Below are 14,171 nucleotides of genomic sequence, written 5' to 3' on the forward strand. Positions count from 1 at the left end.
AGCAATCTTGATTCCAGCTTGTGTTTCTTCCAGTCCAGCTTTTCTCATGATGTACTCTGCATATAGATTAAACAAACAGGGTGACAATATACAGCCTTGATGTACTCCTTTTCCTATTTGGAACCAGTCTGTTTTTCCATGTCCAGTTCTAACTGTTGCTCCCTGACCTGCATACAAATTTCTCAAGAGGCAGATCAGGTGGTCTGGTATTCCCATTTCTTTCAGAATTTTCCACAGTTTATTGTGATCCACACAGTCAAAGGCTTTGGCATAGTCGATACTTGCTTACTATTCCATTAAATTGATACACCATTTTTTTAAGGAATATATTATATCACTGGGACTGGAGGCATGAACTGCATCCCAAAAGAACAGTTCTAAATGGTTCTTTTGGTTCTAGATGGTTATAGATCACAATGCATTTACTCTTGAAATGAACTGTGTAGCTGGGTAAGCATGTGTTGGGAGGCCAACGACATACCTGTGTGTGTGTGTGTGTGTGTGTGTGTGTGTACTCAGTTGTGTGTGTGTGTTTGTGTGTGCTCAGTTGTGTCTTGATTCTTTGCGACCCCATAGACTGTAGCCCACCAAGCTCCTCTATCCACGGGATTTCCCAGGCAAGAATACTGGAGTGGGTTGCAATTTCCTTCTCTAGGGGATCTTCCTGAAGCAAGGATCCAACTCATGTTTCTTGCATCTCCTGCGTCAGCAGGCAGATTCTTTACCACTGCTCCATGACATACCTAGAAGGTGTCCAAAGTACTTTCCACAGAGAATACAGTGTTCATTAAAGGATAAGTGGTAAAAAATATGCTAAAAAATTAACATATATTTTATTAAAACTCAACAGTAATTTTACCAGTTATTTAGAACTTAGAAAAATAAAATTATTTTTTGTAGGGAGGACTATTTTGTTACAAATGCTGATTTTTTGTCAATGTAAGAAATTTTATTTTTTACTTTTATTGAAGTATAGTTGGTTTACAATATTGTGTTCATTGGTGCTGTATAACAAAGTGACTCAGTTTTTTTAATATATATACACATTCTTTTTCATTATGGTTTATCACAAGATATTGGATATATTCCTCTGTGCTATACAGTATGGAGAAGGAAATGGCACCCCACTCTAGTACTCTTGCCTAGAAAATCTCATGGACGGAGCAGCCTGGTAGGCTGCAGTTCATGGGGTCACAAAGAGTTGGACATGACTGAGCAACTTCACTTTCACTTTTCACTTTCATGCATTGGAGAAGGAAATGGCAACCCACTCCAGTGTCCTTGCCTGGAGAATCCCAGGGACAGGGGAGCCTGGTGGGCTGCCGTCTATGGGGCCACACAGAGTTGGACACGACTGAAGTGACTTAGCAGCAGCAGCAGCTATGCAGTAGGACCTTGTTATCTATCCATCCTGTATATAACAGTTTGCCTCTGCTAATGGCAAACTCCCAGTCCTTCACTCCCAACCACCCTCCCCCTTGGTAGCCACAAGTCTGTTCTCTATATTTGTGAGTATGCTTCTGTCTCTTACATACATTGATTTGTGTCCTATTTTAGATTCCATATATAAGGGATATCATATGAAATTTGTCTTTCTCTGTTTGACTTACTTCACTCAGTATGATAATCTCTAGGTCCATCCATGTTGCTGCAAATAGCATTATTTTAGTATATATCACATCTTCTTTATCATAGAAAGTGTTTAAAATTGCCTATGACAATAAAAAATAGACTCGTTTGGGTTCATTCTATTATTTTATTTACTTAGTTATTTTTGGCTGTGTTGGGTCTTTGTTGCTGCAGGCGGGCCTTCTCTAGTTGCACTACTCTTCATTGGGTGTGCGGGCTTCTGATCGTGGTGACTTCTCTTGTTGTGGAGCATGGGCTCCAGGAGCATGGGCTGAGTCACTCTGCAGCATGTGGGATCTTCCTGGACCAAGGCTGCAACTGATATCCTTTGCATTGCCAGGTGGATTCTTAACCACTGTACCACCAGGGAAGCCCCAATTTTATCCTCATTTTAAAATTCCCTACAGACAGTAAATCTTGTTTTGCCTGCTCTAGAGGGAGGGGAGCCCTACTCTCACTACTCTGCCCTAATACAACATTCCTAATGCCTATATCCCTGGACCACACTCAACTTCTTGTCTAAGATATAGAGTTCTGGCCCTGCACTCATGCAAGCTGTCCGTCAACTCCCAGCTTCTAGGTGAGGTCGCCAAAATGAATGATGGAGAGTTTTTCTGTGATAAATCACAATCTCCCCTCTGCTTCCTTCCTCTACTCTAGCACCACCCAATTAGCATACAGGTTATATATTCTAGAAGACAAAAGAGAAAATTAAGTCTCTGTGTTTCAAAATCTTACCCCAGTATCCGGCACTGGGGTGCTTGCAGCATGTCTAACACTGTGCTAAGAGCTTACTGTCCATCATCTCATTTAATCCTACAAACCCTGGAAAGTAGGTATAAAAATCATTAGCATTTTTTAAAACCTTTTAAGTAGAAATTTTATTGTATATCATTTATAGCTGTCATCTCTAACCCAGTGGTGTTATTTGAGGGGAGAGGTGGGCAAATGTCAAATGCCATTTTAAGAATCTGATGAAAGTTACAGATCATCTCTGAAGGAAAATTCACATATGCAAAGAGAAAAAAATTTACCAGGTATATCGGAATGTTTATGGATTTCTTAAAGCTCATCCCTGGACTCAGGTTAAGAACCTCTACTTTTTTTCTTTTTGGCCACTCCGCATGCGGTATTCAAAGATTTTAGTTTCCCAACTAGGAATTGGACCCTTCAGTGGAAGCTCAGAGTCTTAACCACTGGACTGCCAGGGGAGTCCCAAGAACTTCTACTTTATGATAAACACAAGGAACACTCTTCTGTTTTTAAGATGAAAGAGAAAACTAAGGCTCAGAGAGGCAAAGTGAATAATTGCCCAGAGCCTCACAGCTAGTAAGGGGCAAAATCCTGATTGGCAACCAGCTGGTTAAGCTCTGAATCTTCAGCCTAGGCCACTCAGGACCAGGGTGAAGGGTTAAATTCCTAACATGCGAGAATGAATATGTTTATCAAGTCTGTTGGATATTCCCTCTTACATAAGAAAAACAGCGCTAAGCAACACAATACTAAGACTGGCAAAAAATAAAAATAAAAAGGTGGGCTTCCAGTGCCCTCTGGGCACACCAGACCTGGAGGATGAAGGCAGGAGGAAGTGGGAGGAGTCAAGTGCCTCTTTCTCCTCATTGTTCAGAAGCTGAGTCTCATGAATGCCTCCTCTTCACACACATTTGTGGAGCACCTTGCTTGGACCAAGAACCACTCCAGATGTGCAGTAGAAACTTCTTCCTTCATCCCCAGTGGGGCCACTCAAGGAAAGCATCACCATCAGGAAACATTGGGATACATGTGGCCAAGGCTGGGTCTTAGAGGACCAGCATTCTATGCAGAAAATTTTACAAGTCCAGCTGTTTCTACAAGCTGGGGAGACAAGAAGGAACTCTATCCAATGACATACTTCCTTCTTGAGAATTAATTAGTTTTCCATCAAGAGTACACTTGGCCTGGGGGTTGGCCGACCTCTCATTTGCAACGCTGGCCTGGGGATTTTACGTCAGGCTGTTGGTCCTGACCTAACACTTTTTTATTTCCTCAGCTGCTTTCATCCCAAAGTACAGCCACTTCCAGAAAGACTGGCAGCATCCCAAGAACAAAGTCATAAGTTTCTAAGATTCTCTGGTGAATCAAGCATGCAAATGTTCTCAGACCATCACCGTGACCATGGTTTCCATTATTCCCTGGAATACTCCAGTGACTGGAACCTTGAGCTTCGAGACATCAGACCTCCTCCTCCTCCTGAAATCAATTCCAAGTTGGCCTCCTCCCACATCCTTTATGACCAGATCTATGTGTGGAAAAAAAGTGTGTTAGTCACTCAGTCGTGTCTGACTCTTTACGACCCCATGGACCATAGCCCGCCAGGCTCCTCTCTCTGTCCATGGAATTCTCCAGGCAAGAATACTGGAGTGAGCTGCCATTCCCTCTTCCAGGGGATCTTCCTGAATTGGGAATTGAACCTGGGTCTCCTGCACTGCTGACGGATTCTTTACCATTTGAGCAACCAGGGAAGCCCAAGTTATGTAGAAAACCAAGACTATTACCTGGATAAAAGAAGCCCAAGATACTGGAAGGCTGAGATCTTAAAGGAATTCTTGGGGGTGTTTTTTTGCTTCTCCCTCAAATGATTCATGTGAGTGCCATGATTCTCCATTTCTTCCTTGTATAGGCCCAGGCTGGGCTGCTGAGAGGTATTTCATGCCCCATCTCCTCAGACCCCTGAGCCCCATGAAGGAAATTCCAGGAACAGGAAAAAAGGCATTTATTCTGCCTTCTGTGTTCCAAAACTTCCCTCCCCCTCCCCGCTGTGTGGGGACTGCCCCTCCCTTGTTCAGTCTCTGAGTTTTCCCTTCCTGCAGAACCAACTCTTCCTTGGCCAGATGCCTCGGTTGGAAACTACCTGTTGCTTCCATGAGCCAAGAAAAAAAGCCTTCCTCCATCCTTCCTCTGGGACATCCATGGAGCCTGCTGTGTCTGGTGGCCCTAGAGCTCGTCAGAGATGGCCCATGGAATGTCTCCTTACCATGCTGCTGGGAATCTTGATCCTTTGAAGAGATTGCTCTCTGCCCACAGGCTATTGCTACCAGGGGGCTTCCTGAGGAACCTGAAGTTCAGAGTGGAAACGGCTCACCGGGGTCACACAGGCAATGTGGTGGAAAATCCAGCCTCGTGTCATAATGTCTCTTGGGCAAGGTTGGTCCTCATTTTAATCCACCATTAAATATGGCAGAGCTCGACTGCTACCTGAAGGCTTTGGTGGCCCCCAGAGTTCCTCTCAAAGTCTGCCTACTCCTGATTCCTGACTCCGTCTCTTCTTTCATTTTGTCAGTGGTTCCTCCTCTTCCCACAATATTTTTTCTGTATTGAAATCACTCAACAGTTGCTACGATTCACTGAGTCTTAGTGTATCACAGCCAAGCAGAACTCTATGAAGCCTCGTTTCTGCCTCCCTGTATCCCCTTTGCCCTTCCAGCCCCTTCACTTCTCCCCTATGCCTCCAAGATGGCTTAGGGCCCCCCAGAACTGAGTACAGAAGCCACTCACTACAAGTGGCCATTGAACGCTTAAAACACAGCTGGTCCCAAGTGAGATGAGCTGAAAATACAAAAACCACACCACATACCAAAGCTTAGCATGAAAAACAAGACTGTAAAAACTCTCTTGGTATTAAGTTTTATAATGATTACTTGTGAAAATGACAACATTTGAATATATAGGGTTCAATGAAACATATAACTTAAATGAATGTCACCAAATTGCTTTGGCATTTTCTTTATAGGTGGCTACTAGGAAATTTGAAATGACATATATGGTTTGCATTATATTTATATTGGACAGAGATGCTTTAGAAAAAGGGTATTTTTAGTCCAGGAGAATCAGAGAATCGTTCTTCATTCACCAAAAACTCATTAAGCACACATTCATTAAGTACATGAAGAGTAAAGGTTAATGTGCTTATGGCTACAGGGAGAGGTACACATTTAATAGGACAGGTTCCTGCTCACCCAGGGGTCACGTTGTCAGGGAACTATAAGCTCCTACAAATCTCTGGGTTCCAAAACAGAGCCGAAGGATGGCTTTATTGAAGGCCAAAGCACACATGTTTAGGATATATAGGAAGAGGCAGAAAGGGACTCAGCTTTCTCACACAGGAGGATGAGTCTTTAGGAGATTAGATCTGGTTCTCTAAAGAAAACCAAAATAACTAGCTTTTTTAATGTAATGAAAACAAGTGTATTTTCCAAAACAAAAACTTGCATTGAAAAGACTTGCATTATTTTACATTTTTTCCCCAAATTTCTTCCATTTCTAGCGTGATAAAAGTCAGCTTGTGTCCCACATCTATTTCTTTTTTTTTTTTTTTCCATTTGGACTTGGACAACAAACTTATGGTTTCCAAACAGTATATGTGGTAGTTGCTGTTGTTATTTAGTTGCTCAGTCATATTCGACTCCTTGTGACCCCATGGACTGCACCCACCAGGTCCTTCTGTCCATGGAATTCTCCAGGCAAGAATACTGGAGTTGGTTGCCATTTCCTTCTCCAGGGGCTCTTCCCAACCCAGGGATCGAACCTGCATTCCCATGTTGGCAGGGAGATTCTTTACTACTGAGCCACGGGGTGGTGTTGGGGGAGAAGGGAGGAGGGGGTAAATTAGGAGTTTGAGACTAACATATACACACAGCTGCTGCTGCTGCTGCTAAGTTGCTTTAGTCGTGTCCGACTCTGTGCAACCCCATAGACGGCAGCCCACCAGACTCCCCCATCCCTGGGATTCTCCAGGCAAGAACACTGGAGTGGGTTGCCATTTCCTTCTCCAATGCATGAAAGTGAAAAGTGAAAGTGAAGTCACTCAGTCGTGTCTGACTCCTAGCAACCCCATGGACTGCAGCCTACCAGGCTCCTCTGTCCATGGGATTTTCCAGGCAAGAGTACTGGAGTGGGATGCCATTGCCTTCTCTGAATATATACACACTACTTGATATAAAATAGATATACAACAGGGACCTGCTGATTAGCACAGGGAAATCTACTCAGTATTCTGTAATAACCTACATGGGAAAAGAATCTGAAAAAGATGTATATATATATATATATATACATACATCTGAATCACTTTGCTGGACACCTGAAGCTAACACAACATTGTAGATCAACTATACTCCAATATAGAATAAAAAATTAAATTTGAAAAAAAAACAAAATAACTAGCTTTTAAAAAAGAGAGACTGGTTTTCTCTCAGATTACTGCTTGAACATCCATGTCCCAGGGCTGATGGGGCAGCTTCACCACGTCAAGGACCAAGGCACCTTCCATCTTGTTGCTCTGCCAGGATATGGGGTCCTAACACCAAGTTCACATTCCTGCCAGAAGGAAGGGTGGGAAGGAGCCAGTTCCTGGTCCCATGGCTACATCAAGCTTCAGGAAGTCTGGGAAGTGTTGCATGCTTCGCCATGTGCCCAGTTCAACTCCAGAGACTCTGGGACCACCAGAATCAGAGGATAATGGATACTGGGGGATAGCTTGCACTCTCTGAAACAGAGGGATTATCTGAGCAGCACTTGGGCAGGTGGATAGAACTGAGAGGTGGAGAAGGGAGATGCTAGGCTGACAGAACAGTGTTGACCAAAACACCACAGTGTGAAGGCGGCTAACAAGTTTCAGGGGTGCTTGAGTGAGACGTGAAGGCAGTTCTGGGTCCTGGGATGGAGAATCTGAGCTCTCTTCTGTGTCCTCCCCACAGCCAGAAGCACTATTTAGTTTCCCGAGTTAATTTTCTAGAGAAGCTAGATGTCCTTATAAAAACTCCAGGAGCATCCTTCATCCAGATGGGGAGCAAAGCAGAAGTTAGGGAGCCCCAGAGCAACACACCTTGTTGAGCCTGGGAGGCAAGGGCCCCACGGGACACACAGGACTGGAGGAAGGACCTCAACTGTAAGCACCAGCTAAGTCAATCCAGTTAGGAAAAGCCTGGATAGGCATAAAGGTCATGGCTTCCTAGGTCGCTGGCTCCCTGAACTTGGTGAAGTCAGACCCTGAATCTCCCTAGTAAACCGACATTGACCATTTGCACAGGTATCACACATACCTCCCATATCTTTTGGTTTATGTGACTGTGACCTCTCACCAGGATATGACGTCCATAAGGGCAAGTGCAGTATTTCTAGCACATAGAACATAGAAGATCATCAACAAATATCTGTTAAGTGAATGAATGAACGAATGAATTGATGAATGAACATATGAACGAATGAATGAATGAACGGTCATCACCTACACTAAAGCAATTCTGTAACACCCAAGAAGATATCTGAGAATGTGATGCTCTCCTGACAACTTGCTACAAAAAGCAAGGGAGGGGACTTCCCTGGTGGTCCAATAGTTAAGACTCCACACTCCTAATGCAGGCAGTCCAGGTTCAATCCCTGATCAGGGAACTAGATCCCACATTCTGCAACAAAGATCTGGTGCAGCCAAATAAATAAATCAATATTTTTTTTAAAAAGAAGTGAGAGAGATCACAGTAATCATAATTGTGGCTTGATAACTTACCATTAGTCCATGTTTTTCTTGGTCATTTCAGCAGCCCTCTGAGAAAGGCATTCTTTCCATTGACAAATGAAAACACTGAGACTCAGCAAAACCCAGGGTGGAGGATACAAAGCTAGGATTCAAACTTGGGTCTTCCTCAGCTGCTGACATAGCATCCTGGAGACTCTGGATTGATTTCTCAACTTATGACAAACCCACCCCAGAAGCCCCAGCTAATGTGTTCATCCATAGAACCTCCTAAGGAAAAGAGCTGACCTTGACCGAGACCTCCCTAGGTGCCAGGCACATACATACCATAAATGCTTTCTACACATCATCTCCTTTCACCTTCAAACAATACCCTGAAGTCAGGACTATTATTTAGTTCCATTTGGGGAGTTAGTAGATTTCTGAAACTGCCTTTGCTTTTCCTCTGGGAGCCAAGTCACTGAACCTCTGAACAGGAATGGAGTAATCCTGGTATTTGGAGCTAGTGAGTGACTGTGCCAAAGTATGTTTGAGCAGCTGGAAAAAAGTGCTAGTTGGACCACATGCCCCAGCCAAGGAAAAGCTCTTGTGGTTGGTAAATAATGCAGGATCTTCACAGAGGTTTCCAGACTGAGAAGGAGATTTAATTTCACCTTATGCATTTTGCTTATCTGAAAAAAACCTTTTTTTTCAGCACAGAGTGCTCCAATCACAGCATCATGGCATACATGTTATACTGACATCTGGAACTATTTAGTAACACTACAAACAAACAGTTGAGGAGTTTGCCCAGATCATCAAATACAGATTTGACTCTAACCCAGATTCCCAGCAGCACCCATCAAGAGTGAACAAATGTGAAGTTCCTTTCCGACCTGATCTTCTGTAGCAGAAACAAACATGGTTGTTTCTGGTACCCAGGCCTGGAAGAGACTGGAGGATCCTGGTCTCTGGTATATTGTCCACTGGCAGGCTCAGTGGAATTCAGCAGAAACCAGGCCACAGGACTGGATGAGACAGGACAGTGGTCCAGACATGCTGGCAGAAGTTCAGGCCAGGATTCAAAGGCAAATGGTAGACGGATGTGGTGGAGGTCAGCAGAGGTCAAGACTGAGTGGGCATTATTGGGCACTAGGCTTGAGGGTTCAGTGCCAAGCCATAAAAGGACCCAGCAGAAGCTTAGGAACTGGCAGATCAGAAGCAGACCAGAGACACGGCAGAACACAGCCAGGACATGGGCTAGAAATAGGCAGTGTTAGTGTCAGGGTGCTTCTTTCTCACACGTGCTGATGGCGTGGGAGTGGACAGACCCACCAATTCAGGTTTCTGGTGGGGTGGACATTGTCCACACACACACACACACACACACACACACACACACACACACACCCGGGCTTCCCAGGTGGCATTAATGGTAAAGAACCCGCCTGCCAATGCAGGAAATGGAAGAGATGCAGGTTCGATCCTGGCCTCCCTGGTGGCTCAGACAGTAAAGAATCTGCCTGCAATGCAGAAGATCCAGGTTTGATTTCTGGGTCAGAAAGATTCCCTGGAGGAGGAAATGGCAGTCCACTCCAGTATTCTTGCCTGGAGAATTCCATGGACAGAGGAGCCTGGCAGGCTACAGTCCATGGGGTCGAAAATGACTACTCGACTAATGCACACACATCCCTGGGTGGGGAAGGTCCCCTGGAGGAGAGCAGAGCAACCCAGTCCAGTATCCTTCTCCACTGAGCAGGACCAGCCCCTCCCCCTCTATTTCTAAAACCAGTCCCTCTTGCCTCTAGAGCCCCAAGCTGTATTCCAAGCACTGTTTTGCCCCCCTCACCAGTTCACCTGCTGTGCCTTTCCTGTTATTTCCACAGTGAGTGGGGATTTCAGAGTCTTTAGAACACTCCTGTTGTCCCAGGATTGCCAAACTGTTCCACCAAACAACATGCCCATGCAAATGAAGTACAAAGCCCCCTCTTCCTCCAGTCCGCCAGTCCTCAGCCCCACCCTAAGGCAGCCTTCACTGGCACTTGCTCTTTGTTTTCAAAGGAAGCATGTTGGGATCTCCAGATATATACTTGAGCATATCCATTAACCACAAAACTAAACCCATACTCTTTCCCAGACTTACTTTTCCCCCCTATTTATTCCTGACACTGTGATGAGCATCGTTGTCCATTTAAAACTAGAAACCCAGGGGCCACCCTAGACTCTTTTCCTCATTTTCCCCTCTATCTAAACAAATACCAGGTCCAGTGATTTCTTTTTTCATTCTAAAAACATCTCAGGCTATGCCTTCCTATCTATCCACCTCTCCCATCTCTCAAATAATTATTACAAAGCCTCCGAGTTGGATTTCTGCCCTCTAAAGCTTCCAGAACAATCTTCCTAAAATGTGGATTAGCTCGTCAGCTGCTTCTCCTTGGAAGCCTTTGTTGACTTCCCGTGAGTGATGGATGATCTTCTTTCCTCAACAGAAATTCAGGGCCCTGAAAACATAGACCCCACCACCTCCCCCAGTCTCTCCACCGCCCACCACCTCCCCCAGTCTCTCCACCGCCCACCACCTCCCCCAGTCTCTCCACCACCACCACCCCCACCTCCTGGCTTTAATCTCCAGATCAAAGGGATCTAACCAAGGTCTGTGAACGGGTTGTAAAGTCCATGAACTACTGAGATCATAGGCAAAATGTCAGCCATATGTATGCTTTCTAGAGGGACTTGCAATCATTCTCAAATGGTCCTCAGGGTCCATGACTCAAACACAAGTTAGGAACGACTGCCCCTCCTTGGCATTCTTTCATACACCCAGACCATACTCACCTCACACCTGGCTTGTCAGAAGTGTTCAAACACATGTGACCAGGACCTATGGTAAGAAACATGATATTTCTATGTAAAACAGAATCAAACTTTTACTAAAAATATGCTTACTTGTACTATGTCGTAGACACTCAAATCTTTGCTGTTTGAGTTATTTCCTTTTTTTTTTTAATGCCGATTGTGATCCCTTAAACTCATTTTACAGCCCATCCACCAATGGATTTCAAACTATAGTCTGAAACTCAGGTCTTGAGGCTGTGCCATCTTTGTGGTTCTCTATCATTTTTTTTTGGTGTCAATTCCCAACTGTCTGGTAAGTTCTTTGAGGGCAGGGATTGTGACATATGCGTTTTCAATATTGCCCACAGCACAGAGTCGGCACCATAGAAACATGAGAAAACAGCTGGAAGACATATGGGAAGAAACAAAGGACTACTTGGTATAAAAGTATATACCTTGAGGATGCGACAATTATTATTTGGTGGAGGAGAATTTTCTGGATTGCATTTGGGGGAAGGGCGGGGTCTCCGCGGTGCTGCTTTGGTGGAAACTCTATGCTTGAGTCTGTCCCCTAGAATGGGAGGGGCAGGAGAAAACACGTTGGCCCATGCAAAGCTCAGCAGAACAATAAACCTGAAACTCTTTGAGATCTCTCTCCCACGGGACATAGGAAAAAAAATAAATTACTGGATTTGCCTGGTGGTCCAGTGGTTAAAAATCCATCTGCCAATGCAAGGGACACAGGTTTCATCCTTGGTCCAGGGAAGATTCCTCATGCCTCTGGGCAACTAAGCCCCAGCGCCAGTCCACGCACCCCAGAGCCTGTGCTCGCATACAAAAGAAACTACTGCAATGAGAAGTGCCCGCGCGCAGCTAGAAAGTAGTTCCCTGCTCCACAACGAGAGTGAGCCTGCGCACAGCAACGAACACCCGGCGAAGACAAAAATGAATACATAAAAAGATTTTTAAAAATGAATTACTAACGGAGCAAATATCTGCTTTGCTAAAGACACCAACAAAGTGAGGAAGTCACTTTTTTATTATTTAAATCTCTCGATCAGTCTTTGTTGTTTTCTGATACATTAGCACTGGGCCAGGGAGAGGATTTTAAATCCAAGGTGCCTGCGTTCCGGGGCTTGATAAACCAGCTGATATATGGAAAACAACAGATTGAAAGGATCAAAGGGTTAAACGGTTGGTGTGGAAAAGTTCAGGAGGGCAGATCTCACACTTGAAGAAGGTAAATTCTTCATTCTAACCCACAGTGAAAGCGCTGGTATTGTCTCGGTGTAAACATTAATATCACAGGAAACCAAGGGCCAGATAAGCTGGAGGACCTTTGTCAAACCACAGAGGCCGCTGCTAATGGCAAAAAGTCTGCCCGGATGGTCCGTTAGTGGAGGGAGGGGCCTGTCCGTGCGAGACTGCTCTGCAGCATAGCCAGAGCAGCTCCCACCGTGAGAAAGCCTTCTCTCTCCTGTACAGATGCCCCTGGGCAGCCTTAAAGGGCTGGGCTGCCTCCCTGCTTGAGTGTCCCACCCCCAAACCCCATCACAGGCAGACCTGGAGGCAAATTCCTCTGTTGCCACACCTCCTTGACCTCGGCTCCAAAGTGAGAAGTCAATCATTATGTCCTCAAAGGATGTCTTGAGATGGTGTCCATTCAGGACTTAGCACATAGTACACACTCAATAAATGCAGGCCTCCCCGTTTTGTGCTTCTGTTTACTCCATTGATTGACACGTACACATTCCTGCATTCGCTCCTCTGACCTGCCAAATAGCACAAGGGCTTAGAGGGACAATGACGAAGCTAAATAGATAAACCCTAGCCCTGTGATGCCCAGTGGTGGTGGGTTAGTCGTTAAGTCACGTCCAGCTCTTTGCAACCCCACGGACTGTAGCCCGCCAGGCTCCTCTGTCCATGAGGCAAGAATACTGGAGGGGGTTGCCATTTCCTTCTCCAACAATGTTACAATCCCCGTCCAGATCCCACAGACTGGAAGCCACAGCTATAATAGGATAGTCCACGTCCCAGAATGGAGGACATGGGGAAACTGACCTGGATGAACACCAGCAGTTCATGCTCAAGCGCCATATGGCTAAATCAAGCACACACCACCTTTCCCTTATCAGGGGCACTCCCCTACCCCTCCTCACCCTAAGGACTGCTGGGAGTCAGGGTGTTTCACCCGCTGAACACAGCGAGGGGCATCCCTGGTTCACACGCCACCCGCTGTACTGTTCAGGGGCCAATTTGCTTTCTGCCAAGGCATGAGAACAGGAGGAAACGATCAGCCGGGCATACTTTAATGAAACAAAATAAACTCAGCTACAAGTTGTTACGAAACTGCTCTCCGGGGAGCAGTTTCCCTGCCTCTGACACAATCCCAGGAGAATCATGTTTTTAAAAGGAGATTTAAAATTCCCACCCTACAGTAAACGGGCTCTTTCTATCATACTGCAGCAAAAACGGCCAGTGAGCCCACCATGAGAAACCGTGGCTCTGATGCACAAACACACACAACCCTCCTCTCTTCTCCCGTGGGCTGCGAGTAGTTTTTGTTTGTTGTTGTTTCATGGGGGATTTTCCCAATGCATTTAAGGACAGCCTACTCTCTGAATTTTTGTCATTTGCATTACGGACGGCCTCGTGCCATTCAACGCAAGCAACCCAATCACGACACACAGCCTCCAGCTTGCCCCACTCCTAGGAGAAGCTAATGATGAGCAGCCTCACTGTCTTGGCAGAGAGGGGGCCTGGGCCCTCTGCCCCCTGCCCATCTTGCATTAGGTTGCTGTTTTCCAGTTGCTCAGTTGTGTCCGACTCTTTGCAACCCCATTTACTGCAGCACGCCAGGCCTCCCTATCTTCACTGTCTCCCAGAGTTTGTTCAAACTCATATCCTGCATGTGAAAGAGTGAAAACTAAGACATGTGGCCCTCCCCCAAACACAACTGTGGGGAAGACGGCTGGGACCCTAACACAACCACTCCTTTCTCCTCCATGGCAGCAGCATTTTAACCCGGGCAGGAGGCTGCCCAGGATAAAGATCACACTGCACCTCCCTTGCCACCCATGTGGCCCACGAAAGTGCTAGGTAGTGGGGTGTAAGCGGAGGTGTCCCATGGCTACACTTTTGGTTTTTTCTTTGTTTTGTGATTCTTCCTGTACTCTGAAAGTAGGTAATAGTCATTAGGGACAAGAAAGAAGGCCAC

At 45.5% G+C, this 14,171-nt stretch overlaps 1 long non-coding RNA gene across 4 annotated transcripts in view; it reads right to left on the reverse strand.

The window, feature by feature from the left end:
- Positions 1-1,841: 1,841 nt before the first annotated feature.
- LOC129657864 (uncharacterized) overlaps positions 1,842-14,171 on the reverse strand; it is a 46,487-nt gene continuing 34,157 nt past the window's right edge. For 3 of the 4 annotated variants that reach the window (XR_008717139.1, XR_008717137.1, XR_008717138.1), the window contains 3 exons: positions 11,410-11,525; positions 10,955-11,000; positions 1,842-3,907 (listed from right to left, as the gene is read on the reverse strand). This is a non-coding gene — a long non-coding RNA (uncharacterized LOC129657864). Of the gene's footprint in view, positions 3,908-10,954; positions 11,001-11,409; positions 11,526-12,517; positions 12,727-14,171 lie in introns of all 4 variants that reach the window. The other variant, XR_008717136.1, reaches the window with a different exon arrangement.

Source organism: Bubalus kerabau, chromosome 1 (genome assembly GCF_029407905.1).
Source record: "Bubalus kerabau isolate K-KA32 ecotype Philippines breed swamp buffalo chromosome 1, PCC_UOA_SB_1v2, whole genome shotgun sequence".
Lineage (NCBI taxonomy): Eukaryota > Metazoa > Chordata > Mammalia > Artiodactyla > Bovidae > Bubalus > Bubalus kerabau.